This window comes from Pinus tabuliformis, chromosome 2_1 (assembly GCF_031772625.1).
Source record: "Pinus tabuliformis cultivar Carrire ecotype Pingquan chromosome 2_1, CPIR1, whole genome shotgun sequence".
In the NCBI taxonomy this organism is placed as follows: domain Eukaryota; kingdom Viridiplantae; phylum Streptophyta; class Pinopsida; order Pinales; family Pinaceae; genus Pinus; species Pinus tabuliformis.
Window position 1 is genome coordinate 529,329,899 of NC_142299.1, and position 18,327 is coordinate 529,348,225.

General features: G+C 30.1%; 1 pseudogene across 1 annotated transcript; it reads right to left on the reverse strand.

The window, feature by feature from the left end:
- Positions 1-9,829: 9,829 nt before the first annotated feature.
- Positions 9,830-11,642, reverse strand: LOC149201318 (putative serine/threonine-protein kinase WNK11 pseudogene; annotated as a pseudogene). The gene is made up of 2 exons (XR_016253418.1): positions 11,469-11,642; positions 9,830-11,185 (listed from the first exon to the last, which is right to left on the reverse strand). The product of XR_016253418.1 is annotated as a putative serine/threonine-protein kinase WNK11 pseudogene (transcript).
- Between the last annotated feature and the right edge of the window lie 6,685 nt (positions 11,643-18,327).

Here is an 18,327-nt window from a genome sequence, read left to right on the forward strand (position 1 = left end):
TCATTATAATAAAAATGAATGTTAGAAAGAAATAATAAAATCAAAACTAAAAGATAAAAATAATTAAAAAAAAAAAACTAAAAACTAAAAAGAAAATTCAAAAAATAGGAAATAAAATAATAATAATAATAATAATAATAATTATTATTATTATTATTATTATTATTATTATTATAAGTTAATTATTATTATTATCATCATATCTATTTTAAAGTTGACCCAAACCATTTACTCTAGTTAATTATCAGGATATATATGGATAATTAAACCATAGAACTAATAAATAATATTTATGAGATGGATTAATCACAACAATGAGAAAATTAAAAAATTATTATAATAAAAATGAACATTAGAAAGAAATAATAAAATAAAAACTAGAAGATAAAATAATGAAAGAAAAAACTAAAGACTAAAAGGAAAATTCAAAAGAAAAATAGGAAATAACATAGATGTGATAAATAAAAAAACATGTTTATTGTATGATAAAAATAAAAAACCGAAGGAATGAAAGAAATTAATTGAAAGTCAATGAATAATAAATAAAGGAATAGTCTAACTTATATATGAAATGGCCTTTTTCACTTTTCTCGTTAATTTTTATCAAAATATGACAACGATTTTTAAAAATTTGAATTTAAGTTGTTTAATCTATAGAAAAATATTACAGAGATTTTTAAAAACTTGAGTTTAAGCTGTTTAATCTATATAATTATATAGTCGGTGGAAAAGACGATTTCATCTATAAGTTAGACTAAGTCATGAAAAAAAAATTGTAATAATAATAAAACTTCTAATATTTAATAAAAATGAGTAGTTTGACTTATGGACGAAATAACTTTTTCATTTGATTTCACCAAAATTCCGCAATACAATTTGAAGATTTTTTTTGTTTAAAATTCATTTTTGAATGCATAAATGGATTCAACAACATGAAAAACATGTGGGGCATTCTAATTATGCATATTAAACAATTTAAACGCAATTTTTTTAAAATCACATTATTTGCAAAGACAATGTTTGTGTGGACCCCACAAAGGTTGCGGAAATTGTGAATAGGGATCCACCGGCCAATGTGAAGCAGTTGCTATTGACGTTGGGCCACACAAGGTATTATCATCGATTCATCTGCAACTATGCGTCCATAACCGCTCCCATGGAGAAGCTGCTCAGGGACACAAAAACATTCAACTGGATGGAGATGTGTCAAGTGACATTGAACATCCTCAAGGAAAAGTTGGTAAGTGCGTCGATCTTAGTATACCCAGATTGGAACAAGAAATTCCACGTAAATATTGATGCATCATACATTGCCTTAGGGGTAGTGTTGGCGCAACCAATGGAAGGGAACTTGGATCATCCAATCTACTTTACAAGTAGGAACATGTCAATGGCAGAAAAGAACTATACCATGACTAAGAGAGAAGCACTAGCCATGGTATACTCCTTGCAAAAGTTTTGACACTATTTACTTGGAGCTCCATTCAAATTATTTACAAATCACTCAACATTAAAATACTTGGTCCACAAGCCAGACTTAGAGGGAAGAATCTGCAAGTGGCTACTATTGTTCAAGGGGTCTACATTTGAGGTTATCATTAAGCCAGGAAAGTTGAATGTGAGACTGGATCATCTCTCTAGATTGGAATCAGGGGAAAGTGGGGGCTCCCTAGATGATCAACTACCAGATGTTGATTTATTCCACATAGAAGCAATTCCTGACTACTTGGAGGAAATCACAGCTTTTCTAGCCATAGGACAATGTCTAGAGGGACATACGGTGACACATAAGAGATATATGGTGGTGCAAGCAGCTGACTATCAACTAATCATAGGACATTTATATAAGTTGGGCCTAGATCAAGTCTTTTGATGATGTCTCCTCCAGCATGAACGACAAGATGTCCTATGGGAATGCCACTCTGGTGTTGCGGGAGGGCATGTCGAGGAAAAGCAACAATGAGGAAGGCCTTGCAAGTAGAGTTATGGTTGCCTACTCTCTATAAAGATGCCAAAGAATGTGCGAAAGGTTGTGATGTGTGTTAGAGAGTTGGAAAACCATCATCGAGATGAATTACCACTACAGCCAGTACGTATACTGCAAATATTTTTACCCGAGGTACAAACCTCAGTAATGAAATTCACATGACTTGCCTTTCTATCCAGCCATGCATTATAGAGCATAATTATGTTCTTGTTCCTCAAATATTTCAATAGACGGACTTCTGCATAGATCCTCTATATGGAAACATCATCTAGGTTTTGTAGAGGCACTTTGTTCCAAGCAACCTCAATACCCTCTTCTTGATCAAAAGCTCGGTATACCTTCTTCATAGCACCACAGCCCAGCAAATCTTCATAGCGGCCATACCTACCAGTGGGATCCAGTTCCACAAAGGGCTCCCTGTCCTTATCATAGGTATCATATTTTACACTAGGAATTTCTCCACCTCCTATAAAGGAAAGGAAACCCTAACCCTGGAATTCCAAATTAGGTTCCTCTTCTAATTTGAATTTAATAAGCAGAAACCCTTGTAGGGCTATAGGAAGACATAGAAATTGAGATTTTCCCTAAATTCGGAAGGCGAACACACAACAAAGACAGAAGACTTTGCCTCCTTTGGGATTACTGTAGAAACTAACAACATTTTCGCTCTAGAGATACTAAAAAAATAGAGCTGCCGGATTCAAAAATCCACCTAATAAATTTATTTGTAAAACTTAAAATTTAAATAAAAAATCACTGTGAAAAAAAAAAAAATCATCTATTAGTTACACATCGTCTTTATTTAGAAAAAAATGTGTAATTATTTTAAATTATTTTCAAACTTTTACTAAATTGAAAATATTTATTTACACTTTTATAGATTTTAGTAGTCAAATTGTTGTGTGGATAATGGTCCATTCTCCCACAAATAAAAGAGTTTCATACATCAATTTTGTGTGTGACTTGGTTGTGATTTTAAAAGAATGTTAGAATTTTCTAGATGTTATATGAATGCGATTTATTGGAAAAAACACAAGTTTAAAGTGGAAAACAAACAAGATTTCATAGTTAATTTGTATATTACCCTTATGTAGGTGTACATTTAGATATATAATGTTTATTAAGATAAGGTGTGATATAACTTGGATATGAATAAGTCATCTATTCTTGTAACAATTTTTTTTTTAATTATTGAAATATAATGATATAGAAAGTGAGAGTTCACATATATTTATGACCTTGATCAAATTTTTCATGATCTAGGTTGATTTGGAATTGGGTAAAATCCCTAAGGATATATTTCCACCCTCCATGAATCTTAGATCATGATAAAACTCTATTCGTGCATAATATTTTTTTGAGATTCTTATCTGATTTGTAGTTAGAAAGAAGGTTTGGCTACACCAATATTAGTTTACTATAGCATGGATGTCAGGATCTTGGATGCAGTCTCTCCAAATCTAAATTTAGGCACTTTATCAAATCAAATACAAACACATAACCAACTTTGCATCCAATCAAAATATTTGTGGAGCTTAAAATTATGAGATTGTTGGAGCATGCAAGGGGATAATAAGTGTAGACGGATCATTCAAGGACCTCAAGGAAATTAGAAAATAAAATTCACTTGGGGATTAGTCTATACAAGTAATAATGAGGTTGAAGTTCTAGCAATATATCTAGGGATCACTTTCTTAAAGGATATAGAGCAGTGTGATGTGGTGATTGTTGCAGACTCCCATTATCATAAGACCATTGAGTCAAGGAAGATCTCCCTTCTTCCTCACCTTCATTTGCATCTTTAAATGATAACTTTACTCCTCCAAGCCTTTGGTCAAGTTCGTTGCTTTTAGATTAAGCAAAATACAACTCTCACATTGATCAAATAGCATACACATAGGGTATTTTTTTCTATCTCACTAACACAGGTTCTCTTCATTGCATTTTTTGAGTAGATGTTTTCTTGATACCCAAGGATTTTTCATCTCATTGGAGATTTCATAGCCTAAACACATCCATTTTCATAATAGAAATTCATTCCTTAACATCACAACCACTCAACTCAACGATAGTTTCCTTATACTTTACAACTTTCATCCACTTTTCCTAACATCATTTCAAAATCAAGAGGAAAGTGAGGATGCTTTCCACTTAAACTAGGATGAGTTATGAGGAACAAAGGCATCCCAACTAGCACAGTACCTAAGGAGGGCTTAGTCAACACATCCAACCTAGAAAGTTAGTCAATAAGCCAACAAGCCTAGATATTAAGGGGCATGGTGTCCTTCAAGTTGAAGCCCACTAACCAACTTAACTAGGCAACACAACATTTAAGGGATGCTACCCCTATAGGGGGCAACCTTCAACTAACCAACCAACTCAACTAGGCAAACCCAATGTTTGAGTTGTGCTAACCCCTTGGATTGCCAACCTTCTAGGGGCACCTACATTATTTTATTATTTAATAGTGTGACTTACATAGCAATACATCTCTTTCTATCTTGGAGTTTTTACATATCCATTTTATATCGTTTTGTAACTTTGAATGACATACATATGCAAAATAGGGTTTTTAAATTAGAGAATTTGTAAGCCTATAAGAAGGCCTCTTGGATTCATTAATAAGCCGAGGAAGTTGTTTTTATCTTCTCCATATATTACCTACTATTTTTTATCAACTTAAACTTCATCTTGTGATTTATTTATCTCTTGGATCAAATATAGTCATGTCTCGTGGACTATTTATCTAGCTCTTGTTTGCAGGTATCTATTTCTAATCAATTGAATTCGTTGATTATTGCCCATGTGGAATTTTCTTCCATTTTAATGGCCTAGAGACTTTAATCTATCCATTCTTTAATATTTTACACATGATCTCTTTAAGGGATTCACATCATGTATTGAAGGTTGCTTAATGGTCCTTAGGGAAATTAAATTCAAACTTACCATGGAAACTTAGTAGACAAAGGAATGGAAGGAGAAATCTAACTTTAAACTTGATGGTGTTGCCAAGAAGCAAGAACACATTTACCTTAACATTGTTTTTTTTTGTTAAGTTGTCTGTGATCCTCCAAACTTGACTTGTGGCTTGAGAAACTGCGACCGAGGGGCATCTAAGATATCAAAGTCACTTGGGGATCGCACCCAGCTTGGGCCACACTAGTCCTAAGCTTACTAGATTTTAGTGTGTTGCCTCCTCCTAGCACGGACACAACAAGCTTTGTGATTTGATCTTGGGTCGCTTTGCTAATGAGGCCCATCCTCAATCAATTGTGCTAGTGAGACTTGACATTTACCTGAACATTTTTAAACATACTTTAGCTCCCAAAAGATTAAGAAAATGAGTCTAAGGACACCCATTTTGATATTTTTGATACATAAGACCTTCTTGTTTGTCTAGTTGACTCTATATATCTCTCTCCTAAGGTGCTTGCTAGAAGTGCTTTCGGCCATTATTCTACGGAAGGCTCTCAAGGAAAACTAATGATCACCAATGTTGAAGATGTAAAACATAAGTTAATTTAATTTACTATTTAATTAATAAACTATTAAAATTTATTACTTTTTATTTGGTCAATTTATAGAACTATATCTCTACAAATTTGTGAGAAAGATAATTCAATCTATTTTGATAATAGGGAATTACATGTTAGTCAAATTAAACCTTCTACTTTTAGTATGTTTGAGAAATGTATTTTGATTTGATAAATAAAGTTATAAATCAATTTATACATCAATATAAATATATTTTATTGCTAGATAACCATAAAAAAGGATAAAAATAGTTATTACACATGAATTATTTATTTAAATGATGTGTGAGATATATAGTGATTTGTGTAAGATAACAGAAGTCAAATACAACAAAATGAATTATTTATTTAAATGATGTGTGAAATATATAGTAATTTTTGTAATATAATAAAGGCCACATACAACAAAAGTTTTTCCCTAGATTAATGATAATTTACAAGAAAAAAATCATTGTAAAAGTTTATATTTCATTTCCATAATCATAATATTTTTATTTTCAATTCTATATTCATGGATTCCAAATCTCAAATCACACATATACAGGAGCAAATAAGTAATAGGATAATTCTCACTTTTTTCATGAAAATCACAAGAACAAATAGGGATATGACCCAACTCTTTGCTCCACTTTTTTTTTAATTTTAAGTTGTTTCAATTCCCTAATTGTTTCCATGATCATATTCTTTTAATATTCGGGTCACATTTTCCTGCATTGGTATTAAAGGTTTATGATTTGGAAAAAAAATAATATTCTCAATTAAATCTAATTATTTTTTATATATTTTGAAAATAAATATTGTATTAAAAAATTATTTTTATAAATTTTGAAAAAATAAATAAATATAATTAATAATTAATCATATAAACAAATTGTTTTTTTCGTTATACTTAAAATATTTTTTTATTATATTACTTAATTTTAAAGAAAAAATAATGATAATATCCTAAACATGAGTGGCAAATATCTAAATCTCACCTCCATTAAAAAATGGTGTTTTGATAGTGGTAGTAAAAATAACTACTTTTATTTTATTTTATTTTATATATATATATATATATATATATTAAAAATTATGAAGGGGGAATTTTTAAATCCTATATAGATGCATAAATAAATTAAAGTATATTATTAACATTAAATTATATAATAATTTAATATTATGAAATGGAAATTTTAATTAAAAACATTAAAAAATCCACAATTATTATATAAAATAAAATAAAATGAACCGAGCATCGTATGAATGTATATAATATAATAAATAATATATATCCATTCCATATCTGAACATAAAATATAATATGTTGCATATGTTCATAAAATTTAATATCTTAAATTCAAAATATTTTAATATTTTATATATTTAAATCCATACGATAAAAACGTGGGAAGAGGTGCAAATTCATATATATCTGTCTGGATAATTATGGGGGACTGGATATTCCATAACGGAAAAAGCAACCACACATTCAAAGTGATTCATTGGTTATGACCTTTTCCAACCTATTGTATTGTTTTGGGTTGATAATCGGTGAGGAGGTGTTTAAAGTGGTTTGTTTATTGATTGGTTAATTGGTATTTATGCAGAGGAAAGGTGTATTTTTATAAAATTATTTAAATATTTAAAAATGAAAATATTTATTTATATTTTTGTAATTTTTTATTATATTTTTATAAAAAATTGTTTTTAAATAAAATTATGTTTAATTGAATCGTGATCTTAAAATTATATTACTATTATTATTATAAGTTTTAAAATGTTATAAGAATATAATTTGTTGGAGGCAGAGGCGGATATTGCGGGCGAAGTCAGCTGAACTAAGGTTTGCAACAGGGTATCAATGCTGGTAACCATGGAGGGGCGAGGAGGGGGGAGTTCCACTCCCTCTTACAGTGATGCAGTTTCGAACCGCTTCAAGAAACCAATGGACGCAGACACTGAGAGTAACAACATAGAAAAACAAAAAAATATCAGATCATATGAACAAGAAGAGAATCATGAGGAAGTCAGAAGAGAGAAAAGAACAGGAGGAGGCAGTCAGAGAGCTTAGCACAAGAATATGACAGGACTCTATAAATCTAGGTCAACCATCACACCCCGGGTTGTATTAAGTGATCTAGCGCTACAGGTGCACAGGTATCACATGGCAACTTATGCGATAATATGAAAATTTATGGGGATATGGCCAACAGAAAAGGCTTTACATGCATGGATAAAGAACCACTAGAAACCTAAGGGAGAAATAAATCTCACTTTGGGTCTAGGGGTTTCTTCACAGTAATGTTCACAAACTTAGAGGACAAAGACAGAGTGTTCGAAGGAGGACCATATTTTTATGCTACTACAGGCCTCTACATGCGACCATGGGTGATGAATTTTGTCTCAGAACGAGAGACATTCACATCAGTGCCGATATGGATAAGACTCTACTCTTTACCTTTAGATTATTGGCTCCCAGAATCCTTAAAAGCCATAGACAATAAACTAGGTCATTTTTTAAAAATACCAAATGCGACTCTTGAAGAAAATACACCTATTGTCCAAATATGCGTAAAAATGGACCTATCCGGAGCAATTCCGGATGAAATCATTCTAAAAGTATATGATGAAGAATGGGTGAAGGCGTTTGACTATGAACATGTCCCATTTATATGTCGCAAATGTCATGAACACGGGCATCTCTTCAGACACTGCCCATTAAACAAACTGGAGAACAATATTAAAACATAGGAGAACATAGGAAAAGACACTGAAGGCTTTACCAAGGTGGGAGGCAGAGGGAAAGGAGGGAAAAAGAATCAGAAGAAAATCAACGAGGAGAAGCAACCAAGTCATAGCAGCTTCAAGATTTTTGAAGAAGAAGATGGGAACAATGGGATGAACCAGGTATGGGATGAACAATGGGAACAATTAATTAGGTGAAAGATGATTTAAAATGGAGTTAGATATATGGTTGTAATATGTACAAGGACATACAGAAATCAATAAAACAAATTGCAAATGATTGTAAAATCTTTATCTTATAAATATGCTTGAAAAACATGCATCATTGTCTTATGTTATTATGAAAAGGGAAAGATTATCAACTACCAATAACTCATAATTTTGTATATGTAAAACTATAATCTAATTAAAAATAACTTAAATTTTGTAAATGTATTAAACAACTAGAATCTAATTAAAATGAGTACTTCGAAATTCAACTGAAATTCTAATAATTGTGGAGACAAAATGAGCACATAGTAAGTCTAACCATGTCCAAAAAAAATATTTCTTTAAAGCATAGAGATTATTTTAATATACACTAGTGGTTGTAAGTAAAGGTAAAACAATCATGTAACATGTGTGCTAAGCAGCAATAGGGAGTTCAAGTGGGCAATTGGAACCATTGAGTTCTTTTTCACTTCTTAAAATTTGTTCTGCATGTTAACTTTTACTCTTAAATTACATCTAACACTTTACACCACAAATCTATGAGATTCTTACACTACCTACAAACCACATAGCCCTAGTTTAGGGTTTCTACTAAATGTTTCATATTAGGTGGTTGAAGTAGCTTAGCCTTTCCTACATATCTGAAAGTTTTAAGTTTGGATTATGCCTGGATTCTAGACAAAGGATTCACTTTTCAAATGCATAATTATAATGGTTAATTAGATTACATTATATACATATTTGACCTTGTAATTTACAAGATTTTCAGTAATTTTCTAAAATTTGTACAATATCAATATTTGAAAAAATTATATTAAATTATATTCTAAACAAAACACAATACTTTAAATTTTTCTATTTTATAATAAATTATTTTACCAGCAAATCAATTTTAAAATAATTTAATGCTAATAAATTTAATACCCAAACTAATATATACAAAATGTTTTTCCATATTACAAAAATTTCTCAAAACATAAAAACTAAAAAAAAACAAATAATTTAATTTACCACTCACCATTCAAATGGCACTAAATATACTAAATTTAAGTAACTTTCCAAATTACAAAATCTAAAAAATATCAGCATAATCTGGCCAAATAATCCACTATAAATCTATACGTATATAATATCATTTATCTATTTTTCCAAATTGCAAGATCTAAAAGGTATCAAAATAATCTGGCCCAATAGCCCATTATAGTTTATACACATTTGATACCATTTATGTTACTCTATACGTATATAATATAATTTATCTATCTTTCCAAATTGCAAGATCTAAAAGTATCAAACATTTATCTATCTTTCCAAATTGCAAGATCTAAAAGGTATCAAAATAATCTGGCCAAATAGCCCATTACAGAATAGCCCATTACAGTTTACATTTAATACCATTTATCTTACTGATTGTGTTATAGTTATCTCTAACTAACAACACATTTTCTTCACATCGTATTAAAAAAATTGGGCAGATCTCAAAAATAAATTGACAAAATAAACAGGCAGAAATCCATATCTCCTGTTCAGTGAAACAGCCTAGCACAAAAAATTGGGCAGATCTCAAAAATAAATTGGCAAAATAAACAGGCAGAAATCCATCTATCCTGTTCAGTGAAACAACCCTGGCACCTAATAGGTGCCCGCTTGTACTCCTTTAAAAAATGGGTCCATCAGAAGCTCTGCGACAGAAGGCCTCACTGGTGCTGCAGCCAGGCATTTTTCAATAAACTGTCTCATTTCTTGATCTGTAACCTTTTCCAATGCTGCAGGCTTTATATCAGAACTCACCTTCTTATAAATTTGAGCAACGCTACGGCACTCACTATAAGGAATTTCCAAAGTAACCATCTCCAGCAAGCACATGCCGAAGGAATAAATATCTACAAGCTCATTATAGTCCTCCTCATATAATTCCGGAGCCATGAATTCCGGAGTACCGAGGACAGTGTGTGCACAACGATCATTTACCAGGGTAGTGGCAAGACCCAGATCCCCAATCTTCAGAAGGCCACTATTGCCATTCACAAAAATATTGCTGCAATTCAAATCTCTGTGAATTACACAAGGCTCATGATTATGAAGATAATGCAATCCTCCCAGTATCTGAAGTGCCCAGTTCTTCAAAGCCTTCATGGAGACATGACGGTGCTTCTGGCGGTACTCTCTCAGAGTACCCGAGGTACAGACCTCAGTAATGAAATTCACATTACTTGTCTTTCTATCGAGCCATGCATTATAGAGCATAATTATGTTTTTGTTCCTCAGAGATTTCAACAGACGGACTTCTGCATAGATCCTCTGTATTGAAACATCATCTAGGTTTTGCAGAGGCAGTTTGTTCCAAGCAACCTCAATGCCCTCTTCTTGATCAAAAGCTCGGTATACCTTCTTCATAGCACCACGGCCCAGCAAATCTTCATAGCGACCATACCTACCAGTGGGATCCAGTTCCACAAAGGGCTCCCTGTCCTTATCACAGGTGTCATATTCTACACCAGGCATTTCTCCACCTCCTATAAAGGAAATGAAACCCTAACCCCGGAATTCCAGATTAGGTTCCTCTATCTAATTTGAATTTAATAAACAGAAACCCTTGCAGGGCTATAGGAAGACACAGAAATGGAGATTTTCCCTAAATTCCGAAGACGAACATGCAGCAAAGACAGAAGACTTTGCCTCCTTTCGGATTACTGAAGACACTAACAGCATTTTCGCTCCAGAGATACTGAAAATACAGAGCCGCCAGATTCAGAAAGCCACCCAATAAATTTAACTGTAAAACTTAAAATTGCCCAGCAATCTTAAATCAAACTAGGAAATCCAAAACCCTAACTCTACAGACAAACAAATTCTCTCCGCAGAAAAGAAGTCTCATAAAACTATTTTGATAAACAGAATCCTCCAAAAATAAAACTGTGATCAAAACCATTGCAGTGCACAGAGTTCAAATTTCACTGATAAAGGAAAACAACCTTATAAAAATAAATAGGAGAATGCAGAAAACATACCGGTCTATCTGTAACCGCAGAAATCGCTCAGAGTCCGTCCTCGTAAACATATTTGGGTCGAGAACATGGAGTGCAACCTGAGGATGTAAATAACAGAGGTGTGTATTTATACTAGGAGTAGGGTTTGACCGAGAAATACCAGCTATATATATCTGTTTGGATTATTATTGGGACTGAATATTCCATAAATGAAGAGGCAATCACACGTTGTTCAGAGTAATTCGTTGGCTATGAGCTTTCCTAACAATGCGTTTAAAGTGGTTTATTGCCAGGTGGGTGATAAGTTTTTTATTTTAATTGAATTATCTGTATGGATGAGATAAATGGTATTTATTTATGTGGTAGTTTAATTAATAGATGAAAGTGTTTGTTTGTCTTCTTTTTGTTTGTTTTATTTATTTATTTTTTATAATTTTAATTAAAAATTTAGTAGAATTTTTTATAAAAATATTTTAAGTTGTTTATAAAATACAAAAATAGTTTAAGTTTTTTTAAGTGTTTATGATAATGCTAAATTTATTTATTTATTTAATTTTTTTTAGCAATTTTAATTAAAAATTTGGTAGAAATTTTATAAAAATAGTTTAAGTTGTTTCATTTATAGCATATAAAATTAGTTTAAGTTGTTTTATTTATAGAAATGTTTCAAGAGTTTATCATGGTGCTAAATCTATTTATTCATTCAAAAACATAATTTAAATAAAAAATCACTGTCAAAAAAATAATTTCATCTATTAGTTACACATTGTTTTTATTTAGACAAAAATGTGTAATTATTTTAAATTATCTAAACTTTTATAAAATTGAAAATATTTATTTACACTTTTATAGATTTTAGTAGTCAAAGAGTTTCATACATCAATTTTATGTGTGACTTGGTTGTGATTTTAAATGAACATTAGAATTTTCTCGATGTTAGATGAATACGATTTATTAGAAAAACTCAAGTTTAGAGTGGAGAAAAAGACAAGAAATATTGGAAGAAGAGATAATTAATGTTCATGTCAAACAAGTACCTTTATTCTCTATAGGTTGAACAAAATGCTAGTTATCATATCTTTTTCATAGTTAATTTGTATATTACCCTTATGTAGGTGTACATTTAGACATATAATGTTTGTTAAGATAAGGTATGATATAACTTCTATGTATTGATCGATATGAATAAGTCATCTAATCTTGTAACAAACTGTTTTTTTACTTATTGAAATATAATGATATAGAAAGTAAGAGTTCACATATATTTATGACCTTGATCAGTTTTTTCATGATCTAGGTTGATTTGGAATTGGGTGAAATCCCCAAGGATATCTTTCCACCCTCCATGAATCTTAGATCATGATAAAAATTTATTCATGCATAATTTATTTGTGAGATTCTTGTCTGATTTTGTAGTTAGAAATAAGGTTTAGCTACAACAATATTGATTTACAATAGCATGGATGTTGGGATCTTAGATGGAGTGGATGTATTACCCTCTCGAAATCTAAATTTAGGCACTTTATCAAATCGAATACATAGACATAACCAACTTTGCATCCAATCAAAATATTTATGTAGCTTAACATTATGAGATTGTTGAAGCATGCAAGGGGATAATAAGTGTATATGGGTCATTCAAGGACCTCAAGGAAATTAGAAAATAAAATTCACCTAGGGATTAGGCCATACAACTAATAATGTGGTTAAGGTTCTAACAATATATCTAGGGATCACTTTCTTAAAGGATATAAAGCAGTGTGATGTGTTGATTGTTGAAGACTCCCATTATCATAGGACCATTGAGTCAAGGAAGAACTCCCTTCTTCCCCACCTTCACTTGCATCTTTCAATGATAATCTTACTGCTCCAAGCCCTTGATCAAGACCATTGCTTTTAGATTAAGCAAGATACAACTCTCACATTGATCAAATAGCCTACACATAGGGTATTTTTTTCGATCTTGTTAACACGAGTTCTCTTCATTGCATTTTTTGAGTAGATGTTTTCTCGATACCCAAGGATTTTTCATCTCATTGGAGCTTTCATATAGCCTAAACACATCCATCTTCATTCTAGCAATTCCTTCCTTAACATCACAACCACTTAACTCAACGATAGTTTCCTCGTACATTGCAACTTTCATCCCCTTTGCCTAACATCATTTCAAAATCAAGAGGAAAGTGAGGATGCTTTCCGCTTAAACTAGGATGAATTATGAGGAACAAAGACATCCCTCACTAGCACAATACCCAAGGAGGGCTTACTCAACACATCCAACCGAGAAGCTAGTCAACAAGCCAACAAGCCTAGATATTAAGGGGCATGGTTCCCTTCAAGATGAAGCCCACTAACCAACTTAATTAAGAAGCACAACATTTAAGGCAAACCCAATGTTTGAGTTGTGCTAACCCCTTGGGGGGGCAACCTTCTAGGGACACCTACATTATTTTATTATTTAATAATGTGAGTTACATAGCAATACATCTCTTTCTATCCTAGAGTTTTTGCATATCCATTTTATATTGTTTTGTAACTTTGAGTGACATACATATGTAGATTATGGTTTTTAAATTAGAGAATTTGTAAGCCTATAAGAAGGCCTCTTAGATTCATTAATAAACCGAGGTAGTTATTTTCATCTTCTCCATATATTATCTACTTTCTTTTATCAACTTCATCTTCATCTTGTGATTTTTTTGTCCCTTGGATCAAATATAGCCATATCTTGTGGACTATTTCTCTAGCTCTTGTTTGCAGGTATCTATTTCTAATCAATTGAAGTCATTGATTACTGCCCACATGAAGGTTTCTTCCATTTTAATGGTCTAGAGACATTAATCTATCCATTCTTTTATATTTTTACACATGATCCTTTTAAGGGATTCACATAAAGTATTGAAGGTTGTTGAATGGTCCTTAGGGAAATGAAATTCAAGCTTACCATGGAACCTTAGTAGACAAAGGAATGGAAGGAGAAAGCTAACTCTAATCTTGATGGCATTGTCAAGAAGCAAGAACACATTTATTTGAACATTGCTTTTTTTTGTTAAGTTGTCTATGATCGTCCAGGCTTGACATGTGGCATGAGAAACTGAAACCCAGGGGAATCTAAGCTGTCAAAGTCACTTAGGGATCACACCTAGTCTGGGCCACACTTGCCCTAAGCTCATTAGATTTTAGTGTCACCTCCTCCTAGCACGTGCACAACAAGCTCCGTGAGGTTTGATCTTGGGCCGCCTTGCTAACGAGGCCCATCCTCAATCAATTGTGCTAGTGAGGCTTGACATTTACCTGGACATTGTTAAACATACTTTAGCTCCCAAAAGGTTAGGAAAATGAGGTTGAGGACACCCTTTTTTATATTTTTGATACATAAGACCTTCTTGTTTGTCTATTTAACTTTATATCTCTCTCCTAAGGTGCTTGCAAGAATTTCTTTCAACCATTATTCTACTAAAGGCTCTCAAGGAAAATTAATCATCACCAATGTTGAAGATGTAAAATATAAGTTAATTTAATTTACTATTTGATTAATAAACTATTTAATTTTATTACTTTTTATTTGGTCAATTTATAGAACTATATCTCTACAAATTTGTGAGAAAGATAATTCAATCTATTTTGATAATATGGAATTACATGTTAGTCAAATTAAACTTTCTACTTTTAGTATGTTTAAGAAATTTATTTTGATTTGATAAATCAATTTATACATCAATATAAATATATTTTATTGTTAGATAACTAAAAAAAGATAAAAATAGTTATTACACATGAATTATTTATTTAAATGATGTGTGAGATATATTGTGATTTGTGTAAGATAATAGAAGTGAAATACAAAATGAATTATTTATTTAAATGATGTGTGAAATATGTCGTAATTTTTGTAAGATAATAGAAGCCACATACAACAAAAGTCTCTCCTTAGATTAATGATAATTTACAAGAAAAAATTCATTGTAAAGGTTTATATTTCATTTCCATAATCATAATATTTTTATTTTCATGATTCCAAATCTCAAATCACGCATACACTCTATCAAATAAGTAATATAATTTTGTTTTTTTCATGAAAAGCACAAGAACAAATAGGGATATGACCCAACTTTTTGCTCCACCCTTTTTTTCTTAAATTTTTAGTTGTTTCAATTCCGTAATTGTTTCCATGTTCATATTTTTTTAATATTGTCATATTTGTCTACATTGGTATTAAAGGTTTATGATTTAGGAAAAAATTAATATTCTTAACTAAAGTTAATTATTTTTTATATTTTTTGAAAATAAATATTATATTAAAAAATTATTTATTTAAATTTTGAAAAAAAAATATAACTAATAATTAATCATATAAACAAATTGTTTTGATAGATATACTTAAAATTTTGTTTTATTAGTTTACTTAATTTTTTTTTTAAATTAATAATAATATCCTAAACATGAGTGGCAAATATCTAAATCCCACCTACATAAAAAAATCCCACTATATAAAAAAAATAGTGTTTTGATAGTAGTAGTAAAAATAAGTATTTTTATTATACTTTAAAAAATTAATAATAATATATTAAAAATTATGAATGGCGAATTTCTAAATCCTATAGACATGCATAAATAAATTAAAGTACATGATAAACATTAAATTTTATAATAATTTAATATTATGAAATACAAATTTTAATTAAAAATCATTAAAAAAATCTACAATTATTAAATAAAATCAAATCAAATCAGCTGAGCTTCGTAAGAATGTATATAATAAATAATATATATCCACTGCATATCTAAGCACAAAATATAATATATTGCATATATGTTCACGAACCAATTTAATATCTTAACTTTAAAATATTTTAATATATTATATATTTAAATCCATACCATAAAAACATGGGAAAAGGTGCAAATTCATGTATATATGTTTCGATAATTATGGGGGAGTGGATATTCCATAACCGAAAAAGCAACCACACATTCAAAGTGATTCGTCGGTTACGACCTTTTCCAACCTATTGTATTGTTTTGGTTTGATAATCGGTGACGAGGTGTTTCAAGTGGTTTGTTTATTGATTGGTTAACTGGTATTTATGCAGAGCAAAAGGTATATTTTTATAAAATTATTTAAATATTTAAAAATAAAATTTTATTTATAATTTTTTAATTTATTACTATATTTTTATAAAAAATTATGTTTTAAATAAAAATATGTTTAATTAAATTGTGATTTTAAAATTATATTATTATTATTATAAGTTTCTAGATGTTATATGAATACAATTTGTTGGAAGAGCATAACTTTATTTATGTAGGTTTTTTTGTTTTTCAAATAACTGATGTTAAAATAATAATAATAATAATAATAATTATTATTATTATAAGTGATTATAAGTTAATTGTTATTATTATTATATTTATTTTAAAGTTGACTCCAACTATTTACTCTAGTTAATTATCAGGATATATATGGATAGCTAAACCATAGAACTAATAAATAGTATTGATACGATGGATTAATCACAACAATGAAAAATTAAAAAACCATTATAATAAAAATGAATATTAGAAAGAAATAATAAAATCAAAACTAGAAGATAAAAATAATGAAAAAAAAACTAAAGACAAAAGAAAATTCAAAATAAAAATAGCAAATAAAATAATAATAAGAATAAGAATAATAATAATAATTATTATTATAAGTGATTATAAGTTAATTATTATTATTATCATCATATCTATTTTAAAGTTGACCCAAACCATTTACTCTAGTTAATTATCAGGATATATATGGATAATTAAACCATAGAACTAATAAATAATATTTATGCAATGGATTAATCACAACAATGAAAAAATAAAAAAATCATTATAATAAAAATGAACCTTATAAAGAAATAATAAAATCAAAACTAGAAGATAAAAATAATGAAAAGAAAAACTAAAGACTAAAAAGAAAATTCAAAAGAAAAATAGGAAATAATATAGATGTGATTAATCAAAGGACATGTTTATTGTATGATAAAAATAAAAAACTGAAGGAATGAAAGAAATTAACTGAAAGTCAATGAATAATAAATAAAGGCATAGTCTAACTTATACATGAAATGACCTTTTTCACTTTTCTCATTAATTTTAATCAAAATATGATAATGATTTTTAAAAATTTGAATTTAAGTTGTTTAATCTATAGAAAAATATTACAGTGATTTTTAAAAACTTGAGTTTAAGTTGTTTAATCTGTAGAATTATATAGTCAATGGAAAAGATGATTTCATCTATAAGTTAGACTAAGTCATGAAAAAAATTATAATAATTATAAAACTTCTAATATTTAATAAAAATGAGTAGTCTGACTTATGGACAAAATAACATTTTCATCGGAATTCACCAAAATCCGCCAATACAATTTCAAGATTTTTTGTCGTTTAAAATGCATTTTTGAATGCATAAATGGATTCAACACCATGAAAAACATGTGGGGCACTCTAATTATGCATATTAAACAATTTAAATGCAAGTTTTTAAAAATCACATTGTTTGCAAAGACAATGTTTGTGTGGACCCCACAAAGGTTGCACAAATTGTGAATAGGGATCCACCGGCCAATGTGTAGCAGTTGCGATCGACGTTGGGCGACATAGGGTATTATTATCGATTCATCCGCAACTATGCTTCCATAACCGCTCCCATGGAGAAACTGCTCAGGAACACAAAGACATTCAACTGGATGGAGATGTGTCAAGCGACATTGAACATCCTCAAGGAAAAGTTGGTAAGTGCATCGATCTTAGTATACCTAGACTGGAACAAGAAATTCCACGTAAATATTGATGCATCATACATTGCATTAGGGGAAGTGTTGGCGCAACCAGGGGAAGGGAAC